Source organism: Lissotriton helveticus, chromosome 9, assembly GCF_964261635.1.
Source record: "Lissotriton helveticus chromosome 9, aLisHel1.1, whole genome shotgun sequence".
NCBI classification, from domain to species: Eukaryota; Metazoa; Chordata; class Amphibia; order Caudata; family Salamandridae; genus Lissotriton; species Lissotriton helveticus.
In genome coordinates, this window is record NC_136070.1 from 30,392,168 (window position 1) to 30,419,136 (window position 26,969).

General features: G+C 44.9%; 1 protein-coding gene and 1 long non-coding RNA gene across 2 annotated transcripts in view; one reads left to right on the forward strand and one right to left on the reverse strand.

Moving 5' to 3' along the window:
* COCH (cochlin) overlaps positions 1-108 on the reverse strand; it is a 288,645-nt gene extending 288,537 nt beyond the window's left edge. The window contains exon 1 of the mRNA XM_078659413.1: positions 2-108. The gene's annotated coding sequence lies outside the window, so the exon portion shown is untranslated. The remainder of the gene's footprint in view (position 1) is intronic.
* A 99-nt stretch (positions 109-207) lies between these two features.
* Positions 208-26,969, forward strand: part of LOC144782603 (uncharacterized) — a 630,451-nt gene continuing 603,689 nt past the window's right edge. The window contains exons 1-2 of the long non-coding RNA XR_013601165.1: positions 208-396; positions 6,862-6,935. This is a non-coding gene — a long non-coding RNA (uncharacterized LOC144782603). The remainder of the gene's footprint in view (positions 397-6,861; positions 6,936-26,969) is intronic.

Here is a 26,969-nt window from a genome sequence, read left to right on the forward strand (position 1 = left end):
CCGTGGCTGATGCTGCCCAATCCGGAGCGCTGCCGCTGCTGCACGCGCACAAGGTTCCAACAGCGAAGGTTCTGAACCCGTAGCGGCGCGAGCCGACCCTTTTATAAAAGCCGCGTGCTTCCCAAAGAGGAGGGCGGGGCTTGTGCTGCATCGGCATACTCCCCAGCCCCGCCCCAGCGCTGTTGATCTGCGCCAGCCGTAGCGGAGGAAGGCGCGTGCCGTGCGTGTGCCGTTATTTTAGGCGGGATGTGGTGCAATCGTTGGACATGGCTCTGTCTCCACAGACCTTTAGAGCAGGACCAACGAGTGACCTGAGGACTCACGCATCGCGAGTGAGACTCACACATTTGGATTTTGGGTTCAACATTCACTTACACAAATGTGATACTTTTTAGGGTGTGTGTTCTATGTTTTTATTATTGTTTCCTTCAGTGATACTCTATTTGTTGCCAGAATTTAATAGACATTCCAAGTAACGTCTTGATTATTTCATTTTTTTACAGACTGAGGTGATATCTTGGCTATGGAGTTTTCCTATTCTCTTTTATGTAAACTGTGAGCTTAAAGAATTGAAATATAGATTGTTTTGGTTGTGTTTATTTTCTAATTCTGAAAAATAAGTTACGTTGTCCTTGTGGATCTAAATCCTGATTTGGTTAGCGTTTCGAGGTCTGTAGCTACCAAAATAGGTTCTGCCATGTATTGTGAGCTGTTATGGATAGGATGGGGGTTGCAATTTGGGCATCTGCAATGTGAATGTCTTGTCAAATTTTTTAGAGTTTCTATAGTACAATGGATTACATTTTGTGAACAGCTCGAATTTATAAGGTTGGTATAATTGATAGAGTTGCACATGTTGGTATGGGGTCTGTTAGGTCCAAGGGCCTAGTTTGGGCAGATATATATATATATATATATATATATATATATATATATATATATATATATATATATATATATATATATATATTTTTTTTTTTTTTTTTTTTTTTGGGGGGGGGGGCAAATTTTTCCAACATTCACAATGGCAAAAGATAAATAAATTTTACAACAAGCAGTGCGCATGAGAGGGGCTTAAGGCGCAGTGGAAAGGGAGAGGAATATCATTTGGTAGGGGTACTAAGTGAGAGAAAATACAATATTGTTTTAAATAAACATTTTTGATGGTTTTCAAAACAGAGGAAGAGAGGAGTGTGTGCATTTTTTTCGGTGTGTATGTAAAATCCCAACAGACATCTCACCATACCTAACTGAAATCACCAGTACCCAACTATTTACCGGAAAATACATTTATTAGGGGAGTGTAACACCCCTAAACAACCCTCCCCTCCAAAGCTACGACCCTGCTTAGGACCCTCTCAATTGGCACTCATATTGGTTTGGCTTGCAATTCTGTATCCATCCACTGTGCTCCTAGTCTTACAAGGAAAGGTATTTGGTAAGCCAATTAGTATAGCATGTTTATGCCGCCCTTATTTTTTATTTATTCTGAGTTTATATAGGGAGATTCTTGCTTTCTTGCCTCTCCAGGTGAAATCCAATATATATTTCCCTGGGGTTTTGAAAAAGGATTGTGATTGAGTAAGAGGGCTCATGCTCGTTAGGATATTAACTAGAGGGGCTATCATCATCTTTATGGTCTCTGTTCTGCACCATCAAGTGATGCATTAGGGAGACCACAGAATGAGAGTATCTTTAATCTACGATAGTTCTTTGTTTTTGTTCATTATTTTTTTTTTTAGATCTCTGCTGAATCGAATGTTAAGATATTTAATTATGTTCTGTTCCCATTTTAGGTCTGTTGTGCTTTTGACTGAAGATGAGTAGTGAATATTTAGAGGAAATATCTCAGTATTTTCCCCATTGAGAGAGTACCCTGACACCGCAGCATATTTTCTTATCTCTTCAATTATTATAGGGATGAACTTGTCAGCCTCACCAGTGAATTTCAATACATAGTCTGCATAAGCATCTGCAGTTTGTTTGCACAAAGAGAAAGGAATTCTTTTGATCCTAATATTGTCTCTTAGTGAGGACAGGAATAGTGCCGTTGCTTGTAGGAAAAGGGGATGCGATAGTGGGCATACCTGACTCCTCTCCTGTGAAAGACTGAAAGGTTCAGATGGATTACCATTGACTCACACATGCTTTCAGTTTAGAATACAGGGCAAAGATCTTGCATATAAAGTCTTCTTGTAGATTGAATTTACTGAGCATAGTCTTCAGAAAGGTCTAAGAAACCTTGTCAAAGGCCTTTTCCGCATCTAAAGTGATGGCCTTTGGTGGAGTGTCTGATGGTTTGGCTTTCTCCAACATGTGGCAGAATAGTTTAAAATGTCTTATTCAAGTCTGCCTTTCGATCCTGGTTGGGATGGCAGGAATTAAGTTGTACAAACTTGTCTGATCTGCTGACTATAATGTTCGCGTATAGTTTATCGTTAAAGTTTATTACTGATATTGAACTTTTCTTTTGTTTGGGAGCACCACTATTGTGTTGTTGAATGTTGGTCCTACCATCCTTCCAATTCTTACAGAGAGTGGGAATGATGCTCCTCAGTGTTCCATTAGGGTCTGTGTGAGACCCTTGGTACCTTTTCTTGTGATGCTATGTGGGCCAGGGTCTTTCCCTGTTTTGATGCTTTATGGCCTTGTATATCTCCAGTTGTATGCTTGATTTGTTTAGGTTCAGCTTTGCATCCTGGTCAAGGCTAGGAATCGAGACCATATCCAGATATGCATTACATGTTTCCATGGTAGTTATCCTATAGGAGTTAAACAGATTTATATAGGATTCTTGGAATATTGAAAGTATGTTTTTGTTGCTGTATGAACGATTCCTTTCTTATTTTTCATAGAAGGAATTTTTGTTGTTGTCATATTTTAGGTAGCTTGCTAACGTTCTTACCTTCTCTGTTTTCTCACATAGTTTCTTCAAGTTGTTTAAGACACCCATTTATGTACATTCTCACGTAGGATTTTGTTATATTCTTATTTGAGCGTTTAAGTACTGAGAGTGTAATTAGTTCTTTCTTTGTTGTAGTTTGTTCTCTAAGCTCTTTATTTTATTTTTCAGTTTGTATAGTTTCATGTAATTGTCCCTGTTTTTTGTTGTTATTATATTAATCATCATAACTCTATTTGTGGCTTTCAGAGCATCCCACATGTGTCAGAGGAGAACTCTATTATTATTCTCCTAGGAGAAATGGCGAGTTTGTGTCAAGATCTTGTTTATATCATTCTCATCAACTGTAAGGAAGTCATTCATTCTCCATTGGTTTGGGTGGGTATTGACTGCCTCTAATTTAATTTCCATTGAGATGCATGCGTGGTATGAGACCCCTATGGGCTCAGTTTTAGGGTTGGAGATTTTCAGTTTATGCTGACCATCAGTTAGTAGATTATCGATCCTGGAACATGAGTTGTGGGGGTGAGAGTAAAAAGTGTAGTCCATCCCTTTTGGGTTGTAAAGGCGCCAGATATCTGTCAACAGGGATGTGGAATTTAATAAAATATGTACTTGTCCTTGGGACAGGTTGCTTCATAAATCTTCTTGTCCTTTGAAAAAAAATCCACTTGTCCCTTTGGTGCCATGTGGTGCAGCAACAAATTATGGCACCAATCTCAATATGTAAGAGCTCACCCTCTCTGATAATGCCAGAGCTCATATTGTAGCATGAATTGAATACTAGCAATTCCTTTATTTTTCCACCTTTCCACAGATCTACATGCTGGGACTGGAGATAGCAGAAAGCAATAGTTCCAGGGTTGGAATGCCTTTTTGAATCCGTGCAAACCTACTAACTTACAAGTTTTAGAGGTTTTCACCAGCTCTTTTCTAATCTTTTCCCATGCTGAGAAAAGTTGGAAATTTACTCCTGACAAAGGCAGAAGTAAAACGTCTTCCAAGGTTGGGAAAAAAGTGGTTGGAGGGAAAATGAATTTGTAAACACTCAACATATTTTTGCATAAGCATATCTATACATGTATATTTGCTCATGCTAACATGCACCTCATAAATATTTTCTAGGAGTAAGATTTCTTGGTCTACTTCTGTAAATTCTTGTGAATTCATGAAAGCCGTAAATCTGCACTAATGCAAGGACATATACCGTGGGGGCACTTCTGTGGCTTTCTTTAAAAATTGGGCCCCAAATTAGGTCTAGTGTTAACCAAGGCATTTTGTTAAAAATCTATATCTGTCAGCTGACGTCACTGTTAGTTACAGCATTCTGCTCTTTAACAAGGAGTATATTGGCACACAAAGTAGTTTTGTTCAGTGCGAGGAACTCAGGAAGTACTGTGGCAATGTGTGCTTTTGAGACCAGAAAGTATTTTAGTTTTTTGCCAAAGTTTGTTATAATGGTGAGGGCCGGCCCGCTCCTACAACAATAAAGTTGTACAAAAACCAGGTCAAAACAAGACATGCATTCACAAAACCGAAAGGCTGACCATGGACATAAGGCCTATTGTTTTGGCCAATGCTTGTTTGTTTTCATGTTTCCAATAATCTTCTTGAAACTGCTTGCAGTATGTTTTGGAAAATTCTAGCATGCATCAACACATCTTACTAAATTATGCTTCAAAGCAATGGTACCTAACAATTCTGAATAGTTTAGCAAAGCATTATTTTCCTAGTTGCATTTTTTGTGAATATTTTATTTTGAAAGCAAAGAACCATCCATCTTTCTTTCAAGCTTCTGCAAATATTTGCGTCTAATCAGAGAGCATTCTGAGGGCATTATGCATAGCCTCATATTGTTAAACTTTGCAAACACGTGTACACATTTTTATGCTGGGTCCACTGTCAGCTCTGCAGTCCGAGTTTACAACATTTCCTTAGAGTGCTCACCCTTGACCACAAACAATATGACTTGGGTGTCGGGCTATAGGAATTCCACACCCCCTGGTGTGACTCTTACAGTGATAAACTGTCTATGAGTGAGATTCATTTCCTCAGAATTTGGTATTTGAGATTCTATCTCAGATACCATTTATTGGTCGGTTAAATCACCTCCAAGGATCAGACCTGTCTTCTGCGGTAAATCAGTAATAACGTTATTCATGGATGTTCAGAATTCTAGCGTGTCAATATTATGTGCATTTATGTTAATGGTGTAGAATTCAGTATTATATTTCTTTACCTTAGTTATTAGCTATCGTCCTTGAGTATCCTGTATTTGGGTTAGGGCTGTGATGGTTGATTGTTGGATATAAGAGTTACAATACCATTTTTCCTTTACCTCCTGGAGAGCATAGACAATCTTCTGTCCATCTGTGTTTAAGTTGTTGTGCCTCCCTAATGCCAAGTCGTGTTTCTTGCACACCTCATTAGAGCCTGAAGAAATATGACCATCTCACCCCACCTTGAGGGAACTCCAAACATTCCTCTTTCCAGCCTGCACTGCCTTCAACGCCAGTTGTATCATCTATAAAGCCATCACAATTGGCACACCTGCCTACTTGGATTACATGCTCATCATCTCAGGTGGCTCTCTATTCACTCTCAGCAAGGACACCTTTCATACGGAAGATGAAGAACTGCAAAAAAGAAAAATAAGGCAAAAGGCCTTACCCATCTATGCACCAGGGAATTAGAACTAAATCCCCATATACATGAGGACAGCCCCACACCAGCTCCAATTTAAGAAATAGCTGAATACTTACCTATTTGAACAACGCTACATCAGGATGCCGTAACAGCCCATAAACCTACCTACTCCTCCTATCAGGCATTGACTGTCTTTAGCTTTGACCCTGTACAGCTCTCCACTGCCTTTTGGCCAGGGTTGAACTATGTAAATACCACATACATTCATACTTAATAATGTGCTCACTGTAAACAATTTGATAACATTTGTTTAAGAATATGCATTTTGAAGAGCCTTAAGCCAACATTTCCTACCCTGTGTGACTAAGATAATGTGTTTTCACTTAATATAACTTTAAAATATATGTACTTATTTTACCAGGGTTAATATGTATGTTCTTATTATCTTAGTGATATCAGCACAAGGAAAGTTGTTTCTTGCAAAGTTACTTCAGCAGTGGCAGAAGACTAATAGTCAACTGATGGTACCTATAGGGATGTCATTTTCTGTAATGTCATGTAGAATGCAAACTAGAGAGGCCTTCCTCATTCTCTTTCTGCCTGGTGCCCCAGATAACTTAGAACTGTCCCTGCCTCTGACAATATGGACAGTTGTTCAGCAAGCCCTCACGATGATTGACAAAGCTATTTGGGACACAGTGCGCTGGTTCTCCACTCCTTAGGGATAATATATGTTCAACACTTTTCACATGAGCCCTAACATATAGTATCTCTTCAGTGCAACTGTTAGCATGGAATCTTTGTTATTTAGGTTTTGGCGATATTTTATTAATTTTACAGGTAATAACTTTACCATTTCATAGACCTGATTCTTTGTAGTCATAGGTTGCACCACATCTCAAACTGTGACAGCGACACATGGTAATTAGTACTATTTTTAAAAATTGAGAACTTTGTAAACCAAGTTGGTATTATCATAAGACAACTAGCAGAATGCACAAGAAACAGCACACTAACAGCTTGTGAATTAAACGGACCACCCATATTGGCATTATGGTGTTAGAAATAGTTCTCAGTTACCCTTTCTGCTTGGAAGTTAGTAACAGTGTGATGCTGGTTGGGAAAGGAGCTGTCTGACAGGGCTGGTAGGCGGGTGTTTTTCCCTTTTAAAGCTATTTGAGGTTCTTCATTAAGACTGTGTAAATATTTGTCAATGACTTATGTCAACTTGTATTGCAGTACTTTGGATGTGGTGTCAGAAAAATGTACTCATGGAGTCGGAGTTTATTTTAACAGAGATCTTCTTTCTTCAGGATCCTCAAACTCTTGTTTCCAAGTACCTTGAGGATCAAAGCCGTCAGCTGTGAGATTGAAAGATTTTAGTCAGGTAAGTTAACTTTCTGGACATGAGTAATTTTCTCAGGAGAACTCCATTACTGCTTTTGGCTCAGGTGGTGTTGGCAATACGTAAATTAATCTTTTGAGGTGTGAGAATGACTTCTGTGGTGAGGAAGATGACAGAATTATATCTCAAGTAAGAATTGGCAACATTTTATCGAGGCACATAAAAAAAATCCAGTGTCATGCACTGATAATTTCCCTATTTAAACTACCCTCTTGCCATTCCGATGTTTGTCTGTACAAACTTTTCCTAGCTCTATACGTGCAATACCATACCCATTTCACAACAACACACAATGAGCGATCAGCTAGAAACACCAATTTACACCCAGTATTGTCTAAATCCCTAAATCGGTCGCATCATCACAAGAAAACCTAGTAGATGAGTAGATTTCATGTTTTGTTCCAATGCACCAGAAGACATCTTTTCTTCTGGAGTCAACTTGAAACTGAAAAAACTATTTCCAACACCAGAGTGCAGAGCATCACATACTCCCGACTGTTCTTCACCAGCAAGAATTTCTTGTTTTTGGCACAACCCTACCACATCACAAAATCAATCATGTTCTGGTGTATTTCTTGATAAACGTAACTTGATATAGATCCTATTTTTATTATATATTTGAATGTTTGACAGATCCTAGCAAACACAGTGGTTTCGTATTCCTCTTTCACCTACGAAAACATTGAGAATGTAAGTCCCCCTTATGGGGCAATTAGCAGCAAATTACTCTTGACAGCCCCAGGCATTGGTTGTGCATGATAAGCTTTTAGTCAGCTGACGTTCATCAAGCTTATACTGACCTAACACCGGCACAGAATCCCATTCATTATGCACATGGAGCCTTCACATAGAAAAATAGATCACAATGGTTCAACACCAGAAAAGGAAAAGAAAGTATCCATGAGTTTTACAGAGTGAACTCTTTATCTCTCTCAGATTCACCTCACACCTAGTTTGGCACCGGCTCCTATGTTTATAGCCTACATATCCATAACTTACGAATCATAACAGACGGTAGCATTTGACTACAAGAAAAGAAAACATAGGCATGATGTTATTGGGTGTTGTCCGATTGGACCACACAATATTCTGCGCTGCTTCACCCATAGTACAAAACATTTAAATGACAATACGATAAAAGTATTGGTATCTTGTACACTTTCTAACTGACCATTACATCTTGGGTGATACTATGCAATGCACATATACTTGATACCCTGGCTTTCAGTCATTGTTCTACTTCTGCTGTGTAATAAATTCAATATATTGCCACTTATGTATTCAGCTGATCCTTCTGGCTGCAAACCTCCAAGAAATTCAGAAGAGTTTGGTAGCTTTAGCTAGTGTGAACTTTGTCTCAGATGTCTGCTATAATTATCAGCTGCAGTCGTGTTTCCTAACTGCTTCGGTAGCATGTTCATTGGTGGAGCAGAATTTGCTAGCTTACACTGACCCAAGGATAGCTTTGCATGCCACTCTTAGGTGCAAAGGTGTTCAAACCTTTGGTACTCACCATACAGTTTATACTTTGTTTCACTGAATCCTCCATGTTTTTCTGAATACCGGTGCACCAGTACTAATACCTAGTTCTATGTTTTGTTTACGGCATTCCAAAATGACCTCAAAGTTTCCACAAAAATATATCATGTTTTAATAAAATAGGGAACACTATCTTGTCCTTCAGCCTAAAATCTTTACTCCGCTTAACTCTTTGAGCCTGATGATGGGGCACTACAAGACCAGACCCGACCTGGCCTAAGACTAGCACTTTTTAGGTCGAGCCTGTCCCATTCCGCAGGAATGGATAGGATCGAATTCAAGTGCTCGATCGACTAGTGAAACCACTGGCGTTCCTTCACAGTGCATGTGAGGTCACGTGACCACAAAGAGGGTCACGTGACCACACAAGCACGGGCATCTCCCTAATCTGCCTGCCTCCCCTCGCTCGCATTCACGCCCCAGGCTCTCCCACCCCCATCCGGCTTCCCGGCTTCCCTCCTCGCTCGCTCGCATTCACTCCCCAGGCTCTCCCACCCCATCCGGCTTCCCGGCTTCCCTCCTCGCTCGCTCGCATTCACTCCCCAGGCTCTCCCACCCCCACCCGGCTTCCCTCCTCGCTCGCTCGCATTCACTCCCCAGGCTCTCCCACCCCCATCCGGCTTCCCGGCTTCCCTCCTCGCTCGCTCGCATTCACTCCCCAGGCTCTCCCACCCCCATCCGGCTTCCCGGCTTCCCTCCTCGCTCGCTCGCATTCACGCCCCAGGCCCGAGGACCTTCGTTTTTTTTTCCGGAGAAATGAAACAAGGCGCTTTTGTCATTTAAGCTTACAACTAAGAGCTGCTCTAAGGATCGAGGCTCGACGCCAGCTGCAAAATCTTGCCATCACTCTTATGTCGGACTAACAAAAGCGATGACACGGTTTACACGGCCACATGGCAGTGTCGCATTGAGATCCATGCACAGCCCATGGGCCTCCCACCAGAGCATGAGAAACCCACACGTGTCCCTTCGCTCTGACTATACCCGCACCTGCTCCCCATGTAGCGCGCTCTGCCCTGGTAACCCCTGAAACAATGCCACGCTCGGGTGGCTCCCTCGCCATCTTGATTTATTCTATCCTCTCGCAGCTTCCTGTCCAGACTGCTTTATCTGGGTGGGTAAGGGAAGGGGCTGGTCGGAGCATGTGTCGCCTCAACGCCAGGCAAGCTCCAACAAGGCACAGCCTCAGATGCGAAACAGCACAGCTGCGAGCATTCATTCGGGAACCACCACTGGGGCCGATCTCAGACGCTAATGTAATCACTGAAGCCAGTCATGTAGCAGTGATTGCCCGCATACTTCTGCGCGTGAAGTTAAGGCGCATCTTCACGAGAGGATGGGTAAAGAAGCAGGCATCCTGCTGCCACTGTATTTCCTCTCATTAGTAGCAGATGACAACCTCGCGATATTTCTCGGCGAGCAAGCTGCATCAACCATGAAGCGCCTAGTTGAACCAGCCTGATGAGGAGAAGTTCCGCCTTTCAGGTAAAAGCCCCAGTAATCACGTTCCTAGACATGTCTACCTCGTTCATTTTCAAATCTAGTGGCAGTCCTCCCACAATGCCCGCGCACAATAGTGTATACACTCGAGAATCAATTAAATAAAACTCAAAAGCAACCAAAGCGAATATAAATCAGAAAAGTCCAAAATGATTGCTGCTAGTAATAACAGTGAAAAAACACACGAATATTAGTGTGATGTATACTTTGTTTTTATGTTTACATTTATTTTATTAATTTCAAGAACGTGAATAAATATACATGTCCAGCAGAAGGTATGCACACCGTAATGTAGCCCAGCAAATAATTTATTTTTACAAATATCACTTACTTTAAATCTCGAAGTTTTTCAACCGTAGTTATTTTAATAACACTGTGATGATGAAAAGCTTACCCAACAACGCTTTAAAAACACAAAAATAAATACATGCTTTTATTTGAAGATGCAATTTACAGATTGACCAAAGTTCTGTAAAACGGATGCACAGCCGACCACACTATCTTACTGGCGCAAATTTAAATCTCTCATCCAACTATAGCCCTCTCAAAGTACGTGAATGCAAACCAACATAATCTCTATATTTCAAAACAAGCGTATATTGTACGACCCGTACAAATGTGCTTTATACATCAAATAAATCACGTTAGTGCCACTCGGTTGCAGGAAACTGACATTTCAAATAACTACAGTAAAAAAATAAAAAAAATGTTTAAAAAAAAATTCTCAACTGCAGTACTTAGTAGAAAATACATATTTCCTGTTTTGAATGAATCCTACAATTTCATATTCACTCTCCTCATTCAGTCAGGTACCGTGAAAGGAAACAATTTCCTTTTATCACTGCTCAACAAAGGATTGCAACTAATTCTATATGAACATAGATCTCAGCAAACACAATCATTGCCCGTTGCAAAGTATTACATGCAGATCTACCCAAGATATCCACTGACAAGATATACAGACCTGCTGCAAAACATAACAAGCATTGGCATAGCCAATAGGTCTCGCTTGTGGGACCTTATAAGTATTTAGTTACAAGGATATTGTGCTGCAAAACAAAATACTTATAAGGTCCCACAAGCGAGACCTATTGGCTATGCCAATGCTTGTTACAATAGGGATGTGTGGAGCAAACCTAAGGACTCTCCCAGCCCTTTCTTCCACTTCTATTCCAGTGCAATAGCATATGTCATGGTTATTGTGTACCAATGCCAATGCCTTAGCCACCCGCAATTCCAGCAATTCAGCAGTTCTAGTTTAGCAGGTTGGCATATACTGCAATGTATTTAAGACACATGACCAAAATCAGCAGATCAGACGGAACCCTGCAAAGATTTGAAGAAATAAAAGGATTTGTAACAGGCTTGACTCTGACTAATTCTTATTTAATACCTACACTGAGCAGGACTTCAACGTCACTGGAAACAAGATTTCTTAGTTCAGACCCTCCAGTGATGACTGTGGTTGAGAAGTCAAAACGTACACAGAGGAGGTGGTGTGAAGGCTGGTTTGAGACGCAATTTAAAATCTACTTTGTCACACTAAATAAAGGTCAGTGGTTAAGTAGACGAATTTCCTTGAAAAAGAAAGCATCTTTGATAGATAACTAGCTAGAAAGAAAAACACAAATACCTAGCATTATGATTCCAGAGACCTGTTCTTACACCCCCAAATAGGTTTTATATAGTATAGTATAATATCAAATGAATGGTGTCTACTGGTCTACTGCTTAGACTTTGTATGGGTTGTTGTTATTCCAGGTGCAGGCTCTGCAATCACTCAGTGTCACAATTCATGGTGGGAGCACAGGATTCCACAGTCAATCCCTCCTCCTTCCTTAAAGGTCTGTGAATGCTCTGTATAGAATCAAGGGTCATGAAGAGACCAGATCACAGGAAAAGGGGTGAGAGTAGAGAGAGTGACGCTGATACATGCAGATGGTTTATAGCTTAACTTATGATGAAGTATCAACTAGGCCAAAGGCATTGGTGTCTCTTTGAGGGGTGGACTACTGCAATGGTGTTGTCAGTGCATATTGACGATAAACTGTAACTAGTCATGGGTTTACCTGTTATCCATCCCAATAGCTTATTGAACCTCTGTTACCCTATCCTTGCGGACAAAAAGTATACTGGCACTGTTTCTGAGACCTGTTCGGATCATGGGCATACTGCACATGTGGAAGCCCTTTCAATTCTTGTCAACTCTCAACAAAATCAATATATTTATTTATACATTCTTATAAAGTGTACTCAACCCGAGCTTATCAGCATACTGTGCATATAAAATTGGTGATGCAGTGCTACACCCAATTACGTATAACTAGAAAAACTTTGCAAGCACTTTAAAACTGAAAATAAATGCAAAATGTCAGGTACTGATGTGGAAAGGTACAAGCATTTAGGCAACTGTGGGATCACAAAGGCCAAGATCTATCAAAGCACAAGAAAACATGGATTGCCTTTGCATGTGAGCAACAATAAACACAAGTGTCAAACCAACAACAAGCTGCAAATAAAGATGGGTCCAAATACACTTGAATAAGCACTCAAAAGGAATTAGAGTAAAGAAAGTAGTTCAGTTTTGATCTTTCTGTAGATAAGTCTTCATGATATTCTGATCTTGAAGGGAGGAGATTTTCAGGTTTATCTGGATACCATCTACATATTGTGAATGGCTACAGGTTAAAGAGTGTCAGAGCTAGGATTGAAACTTGTGAAACTCCATACGTAATCCTTACTCAATGTCTTCCATTCAGCAGACTATAGCAATGCCACCTCTTCAATGTGCGTTTTTGCTCCAAAATCTGTAAGACCCAATCATAAAAATGTTTATTCGGTTGTAAAAACAATCATTAAAAAAAATAAGACCATAAATACTTTCATATATCATTTAAAATTTAAAATATATACAACAACATTAAAATGCAAATAACAAATGAAGCTCTAAAGCCCAAACAAATGTAAGAATCAATCATGATTGATCATATTGAATGCCATTGATAAGTCCAACCGGATTAGCAGGCAGACCATCAGTCTACATTTTGTGCATGTCATTAAGAGCATTTACATGGCTTTTTCAATGCTGTATTAATTCCTCAATCCATATTGATATGGTGTGACGAGCTTGTCTTTATTAATTTGTTTGTTGAGCTGAATATGGACACATTTGTGAGGGATTCGTCCCAGCCATTGAAGGTTGGTCACTGGACAACAATTTGGAAAATAGTTTCGGTCTACATCGGCTTTCTTTAAAAAGAGAGTGATTTGGTGGCCAAGAGAGCCATCATGGCGGACGCAGCTTAACTGAACTCCGTCCCGCCCGACATTGATCCTCGAATTTATCCTGCCTCCCCCCGCTCCAGTGTGACCCAGAGGGGAGAATCCTGCACCGGAGCCCGGCGGCGAGCACCTGGTGGAATTCCGAGTGATTTGGTGCACCGGGGCCGGAGATCGAGGCCGTGCATTGTGGGGCCTGCGCAGCGAGGTGGAACCGGGGACCTCGATTTTATGCGGGTCCCGGCATTTAGAGTGGTGGTGGCGCTGAAGGTGATCAGCTCACGGGGCGAGTCCCTGGGTCGGCGGGACCGGCGGCGGTGCCTGGCAGTGCTGGTCAGCCCATCTGGAGTTCCCGGTGCCGGGGGCTCCGAGGGAAGGTGGCCCAATCCTGGTCCATGTGGAGCGGCAGTGCGGCGAGGCCTAGATCTGGGCGGCGGATCCGGGGGCTCGAGTTTGGCATGTCCCCAGAGGAGGACTCTGGCTATCGACCCTGAGGTGGGCTCTCGGGGAACACATTGGCCCCCAGAAAGACAGAAAGTAAGGAGAAGAGCGACGCTCCCTGAGGGGTGCAACCTGGGGGCATTGCCAGAATGCGAGGCTGGAGGTGGCCTGTGGCCCGTCCCGCGGCAGTCGGATCGGGCCGCGTTTGAGGTGTGAGAAGTGCAGGGCCCCGCACAGTGCATACCTCAGCCCTAGAGCCCGTAGCCGAGGGGGGCTGGATTCGAGCAGGGCCCTCTGGCGCTGGGCCTGCCCTGGCCATGTGCTGTGGACCTAGGGACGCAATCCGACTGGCTGGTGCCCCGTCTTGGTGCTGTGCTCCAGAGCCGAAAAGTAAGGCGCAGCCCCTTCCCGGGGGGACACTGACTCGTGGCATTGCTGGTGTATAGGGCATAAGGGGGCCAGCTACACTATCCTTCGGCGGCCAGACTGGGCCACGGCGGTGGAAAGGGCAGTGCGGAGGTCTAGTCCGCGTCCCGGGGCCCAGGGGAGAAATCGATGGCTTCCCAGCAGTGGGCCTGGTAGAGGAGACGAGGGGCACGGGCCTAGAGAGTGGGTTCTGACCCGAAGGTGCCTACTGGCTAGCAGAGAGCGGCTGGGCACACGCACGCGGCCCTGGTGTTGTTGGAGTGGACTGGCCAGTAGACGCGACAACCAATCTCACGGGGGCAGACTCTAGTGACTTGTAGCCATGACACGAGGCGGAAGTGGTGGAGGGCCTCCCAAGCAAGGTCCCATAGACTAGTTCACAGGACCAAGTGGAGGTGCAGGGGCGGCGAGCGGCCACCAAGACTCTGGGCCGGATAATGCGGCCCTGATGGCAGCCATAACCCAGTCCCGGGATATGTTGGATGCGAAGATAGGGGCAGTGGGGTCAGATGTTACACTATTGCGCCAATACCTGCAAAACGCCGTGTCCCGCATAACGGAGGCTGAAACACGCATGTCGGGGGTAGAAGATGACGTCGCGGCCCTGAAGCGTAAGGTGGCCAGTATGGAGAACATTCAGAAGGGGTTGGCACTCCGAGCTGAAGACGCGGAGGGACGGGCCAGGCGGAACAACCTACGCTTTGTTGGGCTCCCGGAAGGATGTGAGAAAGGCAACATGGAGGGCTTCTTGACACAGTGGCTGGAGGGCTGGCTCCCCCTGACTCCCTCTCCAGATGTTTCATGATCGAGCGGGCACACAGGGCCCTCATGCAAAAACCGCCGGTAGGGGCTCGTCCACGGCCGGTGATAACCAAGCTGTTGAATTATCATGATCGAGACACTATTTTGCGACTAGCAGGGGTGAAAGAACCGCTGCTTTATGAGAAACACCGTATCCTGATCTTTCCAGACTTTACGCGCTTGGTGCAACAGCAGCGGCAATCGTTCACGGCGACCAAAGCTCGCCTGAGAGACCTCAAACTCCCCTATGGCTTGCTCTACCTGGCCCGCTTACGGGTCGTGTATAATTCCCGCACCCACTTCTTCGATACCCCCGAGGAGGTGTTCAAATGGACAGATGAGACGGCGACGGTGAGAGTACATACGCCGCCGGGGCTGGAGTCGGATTCATCTCAGAGCAGGACGCAGTCGCGGGCCTCTCGGGGGACATGGCTGAGGGGTCCAGGTCCAGACAGCGCTCTACGTCTGGCAATGCTTCGGAGAGGGGGAAGGGGGCTCCTGGAAGCCAAGCAGAGGATCCTTGATGTTTTCAACGGATGAAACCAAGGGGCTTAGTCTACATTATAGGTGAACATAGCTCTGTGCCTTAGCATGCTGTTGTTTTTACTGATTTGCGGGCAAGTGGAATTTGATGTGTGGATATGTATATAGCCTTGAGAAAGATGGGTGGCGGAGAGGTGGAGGGAGGGGTGTTATGGGCAGACTGTTCCCCTATTTGCGGGTTGGTTGAGGGTTTGGGGGTTGTTAGATGGGGATCCATTGGTGTGGACGGCCCCAGGCTCCATGTTGGGGGCCGAGAGTCAGCTATACCGCGACAGGTACTTCAACATTCTTGAGGTATGGGGTGGGGGGCAGGGAGGGGGAAGGGGGGGTTGTTTGCATTGGGGGGGGTTCAGTTGGAGTTGGGTGTGAGTCGCATGGTCCCATGGGGGTCTCGATAGTTGGTGTGTGTGCATCTGTATGGCCCAGCATCTGGGCGCTCGCTCTGGACGTTCCTTGATGGCAAACTTTGAGGATGGGGCGCGTGGGCCCAGGGGCTCTCCCCGAGTCCTCAGCTGGAATGTGCGGGGAGTCCTTGACAAGGTTAAGAGGGGAGCGGTATTGCGGCAGGTGAAGAGGGCTAGAGCGGATGTTTTGATGTTACAGGAAACCCACTTACTGGGCACGAAAACACTGTGCTTACAGCGCTATGGCTACCAACAAGTATTTCATGCAGGTTTCACTAAGGGATCTAGGGGGGTGGCCATATTAGTGCACCGCAGAATCCCCTATGTCCACTCAGCTCATTGGATTGATACACAGGGCCGCTATATTATTATCAAGGGTATGGTAGGTGAGGAGCCTCTGGTACATGGGAGTGTCTATGCCCCGCCTCCTCTTCAGTGGTCCTTGGTCGAGAAGTTATTTGTGGTGTGGGTGGACATCCCTGATGCTCTGGCAATTATTGGGGGAGATTGGAACGATTTTATGGACAACCTTAAAGATAGGTGTCGACCCGGGGGTGGACAGGTGGTGGGTCCTTCCACCAAACTGTATGACATGGCTAGGGGGTTAAACTGGGTAGATACCTGGCGGCACCTGCACGGTAACATGCAGGGATACACGTTCCTTTCTGCTGTCCACAAATCCTTCTCTAGACTGGATTATATATTTGTCCCCAGGGCAGCGATTAATAGGGTGGAGTCAGCGGTCATACTGCCACGCAGGCTTTCGGACCACTCCCCCACTACCATTGACATTTGTTTGGACAGGGGGCGGCGGCCATTCCGATGGCGTCTCTCCGTTTGGCACTTACAGCTGCCGGACTATCAGAAGCATATGGGCGAGGCCATTGCCCAATTCTTGTGTTGAGAATGTGGGGTCCGTGGCGGATGCCGGAACAGTATGGGAGGCCATGAAAACAACACTGCGGGGAGTCGACATAGCATGGTGCGTAGCACCTCGGAGGAAGCGTAAGGAGGACTTGGTACGGGCCGAGGCTGAGATTGAGGCGTTGGAGCTTCGGGGAAGTGTAGAAGGTGAGGTTCAAGCGGTAGGGCAGCTCCTTCTGGCACAGCAGTCCTATGCCTCTATGTTGATGAATGAGGCGAGACAGATATGGCTCGCGACACGCAGTAGGATATACCAGTGGGGGGACAAATCGAAACGGATGCTACACCGGTTATGCCAGGGAACGTTCCAGGCTCACACCCTACCGGGGATTTTGGATGGTGTGGTTTCCCCAGTCACAGACCCTAAAGAATTAGCGAAAGGCTTTGCCGCATACTACGCAGATCTGTACACCCCGAAGGAATGCCTTCCTGCGGATGTAGTGGACAAATTCCTAGCAGATCTACCGCCACGCGCGGTATCCGATGAGGTGCGGGAGTGCCTGGAGCTCCCACTGACGCAGGAGGAGCTGGGCACTGCCCTGGGTGAACTTAACACGGGAAAGGCCCCTGGACCCAATGGGTTTCCCAGTGAATTCTATAGGAAATACCACCTGCAGCTCGGTGCTCATTACAGAGCAGCCGTAGAGGAGTCCAGGGAATGAGGCAGCCTCCCCCTAGATTGGAGACACGCAGAAGTGGTGGTATTCCACAAGCCGGGCCGGCCCCCGGAGCAACATGCATCATACTGCCCAATCTCCTTGCTAAATGTAGAGGCCAAGATCTTGGCCAAAGCACTGGCCAACCGGCTATTACCCCATATAGCAGACCTTATCCACCCAGACCCGGCTGGCTTTATGCCCCAGAGGGCGACCAGACACAATATTCAGAGAGTGCATGTGGCTATAGCGGCAGTTCGGAATGCGGGGGTACCGGCGGTGCTTCTTTTGACCAATATGGACAGGGCGTTCGACTCGCTGAGCTGGGTCTACCTGTTCGCACTCCTGCCTCGGCTCAACCTCGGTCCCCACTTCTTGTTGTATCTACGACTTTTATACACAGACTTGACAGCCTCGGTTAGAGTTGCAGGGGCTATATCCTCCAGTTTTTCCATTGGGCGGGGCACCAGGCAGGGTTGCCCCCTCTCGCCATATCTATTTGCTCTGGCCATGGAGCCGCTGGCTGCGCATTGATGCACAGCTGCGGGTGTTCGAATGGGAGCAGGGATCATCTGATAGGATTGCGCTATATGCGGACGATGTCCTGTTCTTCCTTACTGACATCAATAGGTCGGGGCCGCGCCTCATACGAATGATGCAAGTCTTTGGCGAGACCTCGGGGCTGAACATGAACCCTCGCAAATCCACCTTGTGGGTGTTGGGGGAGCGTTTGAGGGTGGGGATTGGGCATCAGCCCTTCAGGTAGCAGTCGGGGGTATTAAGTATTTGGGGGTGTTTTTATCCGAGGCTCCCACGGTCTCTTGGGAGCGGAATGTGGCGCCAGTTTGGGAGCGGGTTAGGGCAGATATCAGGACATGGACCCGCATGCCCCTGACAATCTATGGTAGGTTGGCCATCTTTAAGATGGTGGCCCTCCCCAGGCTGCTCTATCAATTGCAGAATCACCCCTATCCTATCCTACCCCACTTGTTCCGACAGGTGGACTCGGTGTTGGGGCAGTTCCTCTGGGCGGGGGGTACAGTACGGGTGGCACTGCGCACCTGCTTCCTGTCGACTTACTGTGGTGGATTGGCGACCTCTGATATCCTCTCCTACTACCAGGCTTCTCACCTCCTAGTTTTAAATGAGTGGTGGTATGGGGACAGGGAGGACCCGGCGTATGCCCTGGAGCGCTACCTGATGGGTTCTCACACGCTACACACAATACTATATGCGACACAGATGCGGAAGATATTACCGCCCGTCACACAGATAGTGTTCCAGATCTGGAGACATGCTCTACGGCGTATGGGATGGTGGAACACTCTGACAGGTGAAACTCCCCTCTGGCGTAACGGACGCCTGCCCAGACTGGCGACTCTGCAGGGCTTCGGGGATGGGACAGCATTGGGATATCAACACTAGGGGATGTACTGTCGGGAGTGACACTTAAGTCTTTTCAGGATCTGAGTCAGGAGTATGGTATGCCCCGATCTCAATTTTTTAGATATCTTCAATTCCGCCACGCCCTCGCCCCGTGCCTAGGGGGGTTGGAATCCCTTCCCGAGTTTAACCCTCTGGAAGCAAAGGTATTCATGGGAGACTTAGAGACCAAAAAGATATCGCGCATAAACCAGTCCCTGGTTACACACTGCTCCCCTTCGCTGCAGAACTTACGAGAGTCCTGGGAAGGGGATGTTGGAGAACTGGAAGAGGAGGATTGGAGGGAGGCATTGGCAGCCCCCAGGGGTGCTGCCATAGCAATGCGCCTATGGCTCATCCAATTTAAGTACCTCCACAGGGTGTATTTCACTAGACAGCGGTTGTGGCGGGCGGGATTGATTGCCTCTCCAGATTGTCTCCGATGTGGGCAGGAAATTGGGACATTCATACACACAGTGTGGAGTTGTAACTCACTAGATAGGTTCTGGAAGGGGGTGTGGGATTGTATGTCTGAGGTCCTGGGGTGGGAGCTCCCCCGTACACCGCAGCTGCGTCTACTACATGTAGTGGATGGGGTAGGGGGTAACATTTATAAGAGACATTTACTCCTGCTGGGTCTCACACTGGCCAAAAGGGACGTGGCCAGAGCATGGAAGGATATGCGGGCCCCCTCTGTGGTGGCATGGAAGAGAGGGCTCGACTTCTGTATGGGTATGGAACAGCCAATTTTTGTTGCCCGGGGATGTCCACGAAAGCATTTTAAAATTTGGAAGCGCTGGGCTGACTTTAGGGGCCTGTGGCTTGAACCTTCGGAGGAGCAGGACCTTCCAGCGGAAGTATGAAGGGGCAATGATGGCAGGTGCTTGCATTCTGTTAGTTGTGTGCATAAGGAACAGGAGACATGTGGTGGAGGCAGTGCGACGGGGATGGGTGGGATCCGGGAGGGGGGAGTTTTGGGGGGGGCTGGGGGGGAAGGGGGTAATCTTCACTTTGTTTGTACTTGCTTGTTTCTTATAAGAAAAATGGATTGCAATCTAATTGTTGTTGCCTATTTGACCCGCAGATATCTCTGGGGTACAGAGCTCTGCGAAATGTATGCAATCTTTGAATAAAATTTGTCTTAAAAAAAAAGAGAGTGATTTGACCAGTTATCAGTTAGGAAATGTTCCCTCATTTAGCAACACATTGAGTAATTCACACCAGAGGTTGAAGTGCAAGTAGAAATTAGATTTGCAACGTTTTTCAGATTTATCATCTTCAGGACCGTCTTTAGGGCAGTGCAACTGGTGCGGCCGCATTGGGTGCGGAATCCGAGGAGGTGGTCATGGGGTGAAGGGGCGGAAAAAATGATTGTTGTCACAAGCGCCACCAGTGCTAAAGCCGGCCCTGATCATCATAATAGGAAGTTGGTTTTAGATCTTTTGTGATATTTGTTAAATGATCGATCTAAATAGTCTTAGAGTTACTCCTGGGATTTCTGTGAAGCCTGAGTGGAGGAGGGAAGGGTAATGGGGTCAGATAGTTAGAAGGCCTGAATTTCTGATATGTAAATCTTTGTTGACAGTAACTCAGGAAAGTCATTGAACTTTTGATTTCCTGTATAAATGTGGTGGGTGAGTGAGAGGAATTTGCTTTCACTCAATTGAAGCATGGCTTTGGTTTGTTTATCAAATTACACATTTCACTTTGGACAAAATCAGACTTGGCTGTGAGAAAGTCATTTTAGTGCTTTCATCTTGCTTTTCTGAGACTAGTCTGTGCGCAGTGTGACTTTTTTGAGTGTCATATTCTCTCGATTTTTCTCAATTGCTGTGTCATGAGGAAGATTTCATCCAAGTCCCAAGAGTTTTGTTGTGATGCTACTTACCTCTGTTTCTCTCCCATACATCTTACCTTTGTTTCTCTCTCTGTTTCTGCTTCTTACCTGGGTTAGAGTTTTTATACCCACTGTGTTCCTAGAATGTGAGGCTGATGACACTCCACAATTGCGGATTGCAGCTGGGTCTTTGAGGTGGTCGGATGCCAGGTTGTGCTTTCCAGTAAAGTACTTCATCTTTACTCCTGGTTGTTGTCTTCATTCCTGCGACGCTTCACAACATTTTTGGTGCCGATATTTTATCTGTTCCTGCACAACCTGTTGATCCTGCACACCTTTTGCTTATTTCATCTGTTCTGCTGTTCCTGTTCGCCGGTGAGGCTGTATCTGGCAATTCCTGCTGCTTCGGCTCGCCATGCTGTGATCCTACCTTCGAAGGCTCCTGTTTTTGGGTCATTTAGCTGTTTCTAGGCATCAGCGCAGCGGTTAGAATCTCGCTCCCCTCTCGTGTTGCCACCAGCCTACGTCACGACGAGGCTAGCAGCCTAGGTCACGACGAGAGTGTCTATTCCACGTCATTGAAACACACCTGCCTTGAAGTTATTGACTGGGTTCTACTGCCCGCCTGCGTTTCAGAGGATATTTCTTCTGTTACGTCACATATACTGAGAACTTGTCACTAACTTTTCTCTTTCCAGTTACTTACTGTGATCTCTACTTCTGGTTTGAACTGAACCTTTGTACCAAGTAACCTAACTGAAGTCTACTGTGTCATCACTTTTCTCTAACATTTATTCCACAGGTTATTGTTCTCTTATTCATTGCAATGTCTTCAGATCATCTCATGTAAATTTTCCTCCAATATTTTTAGCTCACCCAGGTCCTCCACCAATTATTTGGGAGGATTGGATCGATATGCTTGATAATTATATTATTGCATTGGATGGTAACAATTTTTCTCCAGCTAGGAAGAAAGCTTTGCTATTGAGTGCATTGGGCAGTGAAGGTCAACGTATTTTCAAATATTTACCTGTGGCTTTGGGACCTAATGGGCAACCTATGAATGATCTGTATAAAGAAACCATGAAGAGACTTGAAACATGTTTTTCCAAAGAGGTGAATTTTGTTTTAGTCAGATATATGTTTTATACTCAACCTCGACTGGAAGGAGAAAGTATTGACAAATTTGTTGCTAGGTTACGAGATCTCTCAGTTAAGTGTCAATTTGGGAATATGACGGAGGAACTGATTCGTGATCAGTTGATCGTACAGTGCAGTGATACGAAAATACAGGAAAGGCTATGGGCCGCCAAATACCCCTCATTAAACGAAGCTGTTGATTTGACTAAGATCATTGAAGAATCCCAGAAATGTATTAGGGAATTGAATAAGAGGGACAAAACTTCACAAGAAGTAGGGGAAGTGGAAAACAAAGTGTTTTTGGTGCCACATCCAAACTTAAGATTTGATTGATCAGATTTGCCGGCAGTGTGGGCGGAAAGGGCACCATCCTAGAATGTGTAGGCAATCTGATTCCTCAGATGTCTAAATCCAAAGTAAATGTGGTACAACTGTGTGATGAATACAAATCAGTTACAAATACAAAGGTCTTGGTTGTGGGGGAGATTTGCAATGAGACAATGGTTGGAGCCACTCAAAACTCTCCTAGGTTAAATAGACCCACTGCTATACTTAATGTCTGTGGTAAAGATATCACGTTGATGGTGGATTCTGGTTCCATGTTCACGATCATTCCTGAGTCTCTTTTTTGAATCACCTGGGAGGGTGTTTCTTTGTTGTATAAGGATATCAACCCAGTTGGCAATCAGGGCCAGTCTATTAATATTTTGGGGTACATGTCTGGCCCAATTACCCATGACACACGCAGTACTCATGGAAAGATTTATATTGCCAAAGAGGGTCCCCCAATCCTTGGTTGGATGCACCAGTATGATCTTCACATTGTTATCAATCCGAGGCTCCCCCAATCAAATTATTTTGGTCCTAGATGATATTCAAGTTCAGCATATTCTTCAAGATGCTCACAGAGTGTTTTAGGATAGATTTGGTTGTGTCAAAGAATATCTGCACAAAATTATCCTCACACCCAATGCATGTCCTGTACAACATAAGCTTAGAAAAGTCCCTCTGTCGGTGAGACAGGGTCTTAAAGATTTGTTGGATGATTTATTGAAATCTGGCGTCATTGAACCAGTTGAGGATTCCTCTTGGATTTCTCCGGTGGTTCTGATGCTCAAGTCGGATGGTCGGCTCCGTTTTGCATTGATCTCAGGTCTTTAAATTGTGATATTATCACCGACACATTCCCTCTGCCTAATATTAATGAGTTGTTGCAGTCGGTGGGGGGTTGGTAAGTAATTCTCCAAGATTGACTTGAGAAGTGCTTACCCCAAGATCAAATTACATCCAGATGCCAAGCCTCTCACAGCATTTATAACAACGGAATGCACTTTTCAGTTCACTCCTATGCCCTTAGGGCTTGCCTCGGCTGCGAGTGTCTTCCAAAGGATGATGTCTAATATGTTTAAAGGTTTGGCTGGTGTGGTCTACTTTCAGGACGATATATTGGTTTCAGGAAAGACCATTGAGCAACATAATGCCACCCTCAGACAAGTCTTGTGGAAATTAGAACAACAAGGTCTCACTGTTAACAAAGAAATATGTCAGTTTCTCACGGATCAGGTTGACTACTCAGGGTACTCAATCTCAAGTGGTGGGATCTCTCCTAAAAAAAACTTTTTGAGGCAATTAAAAATGCTCCTGGTCCTAGGGACAAGGACCAGCTTAGGTCGTTCCTGGGACTGGTCGAATATTACGCTAAATTTGTTCGTGGATTTGCTGACATGTCTGAGCCTTTAAGGAAGCTACTTTGCAAACGTGGTAAATTGGAGTGGGGAAATGAACAATCAGATGCTTTTTCCAACATAAAGCTCCAGATTTGTAATTCTAGCATACTTTCTCCTTTCAGTGCTTCCTGCAAGTCTTATCTTCCGGTCGATGCCAGTCTTACTGGCATTGGTGTAGTATTGTCTGAACACCAGAGAGGCACTGAACGAACAATTGCTTTTGCCTCAAAAACTCTCACCTAGGCTGAAAGGAATTACTTAGTCATAGAGAGTGAAGCTCTTGCTGCAGCCTGGGGAGTAGAGAACTTTAGAGTGTATTTGTGGGGTTCTAGATTTGTGTTGATGAATTTTCACAAGCCACTGATGAAAATGATGTCTGCTTGTGGTGCAGGAAAAGGGTCAGCGCTCCTTGCTCACTTTGCTGCAAGGTTATAAGAGTATCTCTATGATGTTGAATTTATCCATGGATGGAAAAATTTACAAGCTGACTGTTTGTCGCAAATGTCACTTGATTGGGAAATAGTTGACAAAGATGTTGTCAACAAATTGGAAAAGTAGGAAGCTGTTGCCTTTGTTTTTGATGTTTGTGAATCCAGTGTGGGTACATTTTCAAAAGTACAGTGGGCGGAGGCCATGCACAGTGACTCTATTTTGCAAGATGTCATAGTGCTCATTAAAAAAGGTTCCCCTCGTGAGAGTTTGGTGTCTGCAGCTGTTAGGTCTTATTGGAAACTTTTGGATGAGTTGTCTTTGTGTGGCCAAGATATTGTTATGAGAGGGGAGAGAATTGTGCCACCGGCTGCTCTCAGGTCCCACATTTTTAAACTTGCGCATGAAAGGCATTTGGGGCAAGGTATGACCATTAGGAGAATTAACTAAACAAAAACAGTGGTTCTGTCGGGAATCACAAATAATTTGAAGGTCTGAAGTTAATACATATCGTGAAACAAGGATATAAGGAGACACACACTACCGAATTTTGTTCTAAAGGTAAATCTTTAGTATAAACCTTTTTATGATGGTGGTATATGGACAGTATGGTGGATGCCATACTGTCAGTGGCAGTGACAGTTACCTTCACTTGATCTCTGACGATTGCTACGGTGTGGGGATATGAAGGGGAGGTGCACGCTGTAATTTGGGACCCAATTTAAATGAAATGAATAGCGTTTTTTAATTACTTTGTGGCTAAAATTTGCAGAATCTGTTTTTAAAAAATATAATTTACCGCGCGTTTGCTCTTTCATTATTTCTGTGTTCTTCTGCTCGGTCCCGCCCCGTTCCGCCGCGTCCATTGTGGGCGTTTGTGCAGAGGGTGAGGAGTCCACCACTTCCTGCCTCCTCAGCGCTAGGGTTAGTGTTCTAGCCTTCCCCAGATTGAGGCTATTTAGGGAGGAAGGGGAGAGCCCTCTTCGTGGATGCCATACTGTCAGTGGCAGTGACAGTTACCTTCACTTGATCTCTGACGATTACTACGGTGTGGGGATATGAAGGGGAGGTGCACGCTGTAATTTGGGACCCAATTTAAATGAAATGAATAGCGGTTTTTAATTACTTTGTGGCTAAAATTTGCAGAATCTGTTTTAAAAAAATATAATTTACCGCGCGCTTGCTCTTTCATTATTTTGTCATGTATTCCTATAGGTTCTGAATCGATCCCCCTATTCCTGACCCTATTCTGGTTAAACTAACTATCAAGTTAACTAACAGTCAGCCCATGAGGCAAGAAAAGCCCCCATGATGCAGATACCGTTATCTGACGCAGTCACACTACGGCACAGGAACGTGTTATCTGATTAGGTCATAACGCTTGAGATCTAATTAGACAAGCGACATTCCTCCAGCCCCTGATAAGGCATACGACGTTCTCATAACAAATCAAACCTATGACAACCTGGAAAATCCGTGCGGCCATTGTTTTGATTTCACAGAGAACTTTAGTAAAGAATGTGCTAACGAGCAAGTCGTATGACATCTTTATTGACGTATCTATGTCCATCCTTACGTCAATCTCGGCACCTTTAAGGTATAAATATTGCCGATCTTGCCCTATGCAAACACACGCGTGGTGACAAGACGGAGCAGCCATACTTGCCGAAGCCGAGAGCAGAAGCAGACCCCGCTGGCAGCAGCCCCGCCTTCCTGACGCGCTGAGAGACGCGCTGCTATCTCAAGCCGAGAGACCCAGCACCGGCGCTTCTGGGCAGCCCTCGCAGGCAGCCTGGAATATCGAGAGCAGAGAAAGAGATACCATTCCTCATTCATCCTAACTTCCAGGTACAGAACTGAATAACCCCTCACAGAGAATTCTTTAGTTATTCACTTGGCAAAAACAAACTTAACTTAAACTGTAACTTTCTATTCCCGCCCACGCATTAGACTTAGGTCAGGTACACGGGGTAGGCGTATTTAGAAACACCAGTTGAGTACGTTTAGTCAAATGTATATGTGTATGTAAATATATTTTAATCATTTCAAACATCATATGGCTCAGAAACCATATCAATGTTTTTACAGTATTATTTTATACTATTGCTTTTAATGTATGCACTTTACTTAACTATAAGTATTGCAATAATATCGATCCATTTCTCTTGTACGAGAAAAGAGACCGATCAATAAATAACACCTTTTTATTGAACACGCCCGTCTCTTCCTTTTCTCTACAATCTGATGAGACTAAGAATGCACGTACTGACTGAGTAAAATAATTGCCTTGTGCTCACACGACTCTTGAGATTGACTCTTGATTAGGGGAGAGCAAAGTTGTCATGTTCTATGGTTGTCAGAAACTAAATCCCTTCTTGTCTAATCAGGGAAGTTAATTCCTCCTTGAACATTCGAGAAAGTTTCTAGCGAACTCTGAGCTACGCTGGCAAACCCAAAAATTAAGTCTAGTATCGACAGTAGTAGACCTAGTTAACGTCTGGCCTAGGCCTTTACTGCTGTAGGTATTATTCCAATGCGCAGAGCCTATTGGGAAAATAGGAACTACACTACATGGCGCCCAACGCGTTTGGAAAGGGCGATAAAACTAACGTAAGACATTTAGAGTAACTCAGTCGTGCTTTCTCACTCAGACCCCTTTTCCCATTATACTCCAAAGACGTCTGGAGTGGGTGAAAGGTTATATCCTCCAAAACCTCGCAGGAGGGAACTCCTGTGTATGGTTCTTGGTATAGTCAACGTTGAAGGATACACTGTTCCAAAATATTGTGCATCTAATCTCTGTTTCCATAAAGAAACCTGATCTGCAAACAGCTATAATACCATCCGGTCAGTAAAATGACTGAAAGTGATGATGAAAGAGAAACAGTTAGATTAGCAACTGAACTCGCAGATGCTGATGCTACCATGCAAGCAGCAGACCCGAATAT